Source organism: Pleurodeles waltl, chromosome 8, assembly GCF_031143425.1.
Source record: "Pleurodeles waltl isolate 20211129_DDA chromosome 8, aPleWal1.hap1.20221129, whole genome shotgun sequence".
In the NCBI taxonomy this organism is placed as follows: domain Eukaryota; kingdom Metazoa; phylum Chordata; class Amphibia; order Caudata; family Salamandridae; genus Pleurodeles; species Pleurodeles waltl.
This window is the reverse complement of record NC_090447.1, coordinates 31,285,192-31,289,891: the sequence shown is the minus strand read 5'-3', so window position 1 is coordinate 31,289,891 and position 4,700 is coordinate 31,285,192.

The following is a 4,700-nucleotide window of genomic DNA, read 5'->3' as shown; positions in this document are numbered from 1 at the left end:
CAAAATGGGAGTGGCAGGTGAAGACCAATGGATGGAGAGTTCCGCCCAGCTCCCCTCGATCTCCGTATATATGTATGCATTTCAAACGTATTCATGTTTTTATTACATGAGGTTGGTGAGTAAAGCTGTCTCTAGGCCAGATCTAAAACTTGAGTGCAGCTCTCTGACACTTGTCCAGCGCAGCAGTGAGACTTTACCTGGGCAGTAAAGGGCAATCTTAGAGGCCCTAGGCCAGTATCTGCTCCCACTCGTGAAATAGAGGTAAACTTGCAATGTCTGAATACATCACTTGGGAGTTCTTGCCAGTGCTTAATTTGTAAATAAAAAGGTGCCAGTGTCCAAAGTCCACCTCTTAAACAGCACTACCCTCCTCTTAAACACGTGGCTGCTGCAATTAAATGTGGGAGCACGGAATACTGAAGTGGTGTAATCATGAAGCCATCTCGGGCCTCTTCAATCCATTTACAGACACTCCCTGCCCCTTTAGCTCACTCTTGCAGCTTTCTGCTTTCTCCCTTTGTGACGCTTTTTCAATGTCTGCTTCCTCTGTCTTTCCCATATCTGTCTTTTGCTGCAGTAAATGCTGAGGGAGAAGAATAAACCCCAGCCCTCAAAAATAAGTGCCGGTGCTCAGCACCGGAAACAATGAGCACAAATTAAGCACTGCTTCTTGCGTCTGAATAAACAGTTCCTGCCATCACAATCTTATGGACCTTTACCAAATAACAGAACAAGGACACTTTGGGGTGTGACAATTTTTAAAAATCTATCTTTTTAATGCAGATGTTATCTGCTCCTTAGCAGTATTTCTAGAGTAACATATTGGGTTTAGCGGTAATCCCCATTGAAAGCAGAAATATGCACCAACCATAACATGAACTAAGACACAACCGCATTGAAATAGAGGCAAAGCTTTTAAAATACATCTACTATTTTAGAATCAAACCCAGCCCCTTATGCTTGGCTTGCAATGGCTACTGCGGGAAGGGTGGTGGAGACTGAGATCAGCATGGCTGGAGAGACATGGAATGGGAGAGTCACCCCAGCTTCTCCCTCTAAAATCTTGGGGTTACATAAACATAGCAGGACCCTGTCACACTCAGGGTTCCATTGGAGGAATGTGTGGCCCCTGATGCTGCTCCATTGCACCCCCCCCGTGCTCATAAGCCCCTCCCTAGGATACAGGGAGAATGAGGAACTCAGTAGCACCATCTCTTGGAACTGGGATGGATCTGAGTCCTTAAGAGAAGAAACATTTACCATAAAGTCTTCTGAACTGTCCTATCTCACTCTGAAATACTATGTAGGAAATACCCTTTGGGGTTGGGTAACACTACAGAGCGTTGGTCAGCAACATATAATATAAAATATATTTAAAACTTTACTCTTTTGTGGTGTGATGATATCTACATGCATAAAGTGCTTCCTTGAAAAATATCAAATGCAGTTTATAATATGTTCAGAAAATCAAGCCAAGGAAGTGATTTTTAAACAAAAGAAAGTCCTGATCACTCAAAGTTCATATAAGAGTCAGTGTTCCAATCCTGTGGCCGTGAAGTTTTCAGTTGCTTGTTCCAGATCCACCTTGTAGTTCAAACAGCATAAATCCTTAACAAGTTAATCAAAAAGGAAAAAATAGTTCCCTAATAGTAAGCAGTGGAAGGTTACAAGTCAGCCACACAGCAGCGGCCCCCGGTAATCTCAAGGGGAAGGGCTGGTGGGGAGTACAGAGGGATGGGGTAAATAAAACAGCCAGCACAGGGTCCCCAGCAATCCTGGCACTGCTCTTATGCTATACATAGCATGAGAGCAGCATCAGGATTGGTCTGAGCCGCTTGGTCTGCCACTCAGACAGTGAATGGGAGTCAGTGCAGTTTTTTCAGCCCAGCTGTGCAACACAGCCGGGTTGGAGAAACCTAAGTGCGCATGTTAAGTTTGGCCTGCCTAAGACGGACGGCCAAACTTAACATGCGCTCTTAGGTGCACTCCCCCTCCCATGGGTGAGCCCGCCCCTCGCTGCACATGCTGGCTGAGCCCGCCGCTGAAAAACAAAACAATAGTAAAATATTGTTTTATTTTTCAGCTGCTGGCTCAGCCGGTGCGACGCTCCTTCACCATCGCGAAGGAACCGTCCCTGGTCAGCCATTGAAAAGCACTGTAAACTGGCTATGGAACACCGGAAGAGGAAGGAGCAATCACACAAGAGAGAAAATAAAGCGATGGGTTGGCTCTAAGCTTAGTGTGAGCTCACAATAGGTATTTGGAAACCTGACAGATTGCGCTGTTGACAGGTGAGACCTAGAAGGTGGTGCCCAGAGCGCCACGACTGGGAGGCAGCCAGCCAAAGCCAAACACATCTCGAAAATCAAACTTTGTACACCCCTAAAATACATCAAAAAACATGTGGGGGAAATTATTTTGATGGAGGAAATCCTTTTAGTTTGTATTGTTAAAAAATAAATAAAAATAAAGGCTGAGCCCCTGAATATTATTGTTCACTTCAGTGACTGGTAAGAGGTACCATGACAGGACCAGCTATTACCTACATCCAGCCTGATCTATAGTTGCTTGAGATGAGCTATGGAAGGAAATCTTCTGGCTTGAACGTAGAAGAGCCATGGCACTCCAATACAGCTCCCCTGACTGGCACTCCATTACAGCTCCTGTAACTGGCACTCCATTACAGCTCCCCTAGCTGGCACTACATTCCAGCTCCTCTAACTGGCACTCCATTACAGCTCCTGTAACTGGCAATCCAATCCAGCTCCTGTAACTGGCACTCCAATCCAGCTCCTGTAACTGGCACTCCTTTACAGCTCCTCTAACTGGCACTCCATTACACCTCCTCTAACTGGCACTCCTTTACAGCTCCTCTAACTGGCACTCCATTACAGCTCCCCTGACTGGCACTCAATTACAGCTCCTGTAACTGGCACTCCAATCCAGCTCCTGTAACTGGCACTCCATTACAGCTCCTCTAACTGGCACTCCATTACAGCTCCTGTAACTGGCACTCCATTACAGCTCCCCTAACTGGCACTCCAATCCAGCTCCTCTAACTGGCACTCCGTTACACCTCTAACTGGCACTCCATTACAGCTCCTGTAACTGGCACTCCTTTACAGCTCCTCTAACTGGCACTCCATTCCAGCTCCCCTAACTGGCACTCCATTCCAGCTCCTGTAACTGGCACTCCATTCCAGCTCCTCTAACTGTCACTCCATTCCAGCTCCTCTAACTGGCACTCCATTACAGCTCCTGTAACTGGCACTCCATTACAGCTCCTGTAACTGGCACTCCATTACAGCTCCTCTAACTGGCACTCCATTCCAGCTCCTCTAACTGGCACTCCATTCCAGCTCCTGTAACTGGCACTCCGTTACAGCTCCTCTAACTGGCACTCCATTATAGCTCATCCTACTGGCACTCCGTTACAGCTCCTCTAACTGGCACTCCAATCCAGCTCCTCTAACTGGCCCTCCGTTACAGCTCCTGTAACTGGCACTCCAATCCAGCTCCTCTAACTGTCACTCCATTCCAGCTCCTGTAACTGGCACTCCATTACAGCTCCTGAAACTGGCACTCCATTCCAGCTCCTCTAACTGGCACTCCATTATAGCTCATCTTACTGGCACTCCGTTACAGCTCCTGTAAGTGGCACTCCGTTACAACTCCCCTAACTGGCACTCCATTACAGCTCCTGTAATTGGCACTCCGTTACAGCTCCTCTAACTGGCACTCCATTCCAGCTCTTGTAACTGGCACTCCATTCCAGCTCCTGTAACTGGCACTCCGTTACAGCTCCTCTAACTGGCACTCCATTACAGCTCCTCTAGCTGGCACTCCATTATAGCTCGTCTTACTGGCACTCAATTACAGCTCCTGTAACTGGCACTCCGTTACAGCTCCTGTAACTGGCCCTCCGTTACAGCTCCTCTAACTGGCACTCCATTGCAGCTCCTCTAACTGGCACTCTGTTATAGCTCCTCTAACTGGCACTCCATTTCAGCTCCTGTAAGTGGCACTCTGTTATAGCTCCTCTAACTGGCACTCCGTTACAGCTCCTGTAACTGGCCCTCCGTTACAGCTCCTCTAACTGGCACTCCATTGCAGCTCCTGTAAGTGGCACTCTGTTATAGCTCCTCTAACTGGCACTCTGTTACAGCTCCTGTAACTGGCACTCCATTGCAGCTCCTGTAAGTGGCACTCTGTTATAGCTCCTCTAACTGGCACTACATTACAGCTGCTCTTACCATCCAACTGTGAGGCATCTGTGGTACGGAGGCAGTGCTGTCGCTGCCCTTATTATGGGTAGGTTCTGCTAGCTCTCCAACATGTGCCTAGAGACCCTAGTTTTAGGTAGGGAGCATTAGTACTATCAATCAATCAATTACATTTTTATTCGGATTACACCAAAAATCCATAAAACAATAAAGACAGTAAACATCACATACATTAATAGAAAATATCTCATGTTATATTAACATGAAAATGTTGAAAGTAAAGTTTGTACAAGTTTGCATACAGAAGGTAGTTCCAGGCATAATTTGTAACACCTAGGGGGTTATTTACAAGTGGCCTGCACCCCATTCCTTTGGCTCAGGCCTCTCAATCCCATCTATGAGGCAACAAAGCCACCCGCGTGGCTTGGAATGGCCTCTTACTCTGTGTCAAGGAGGCATTCCATGGGCGTTGTGGTG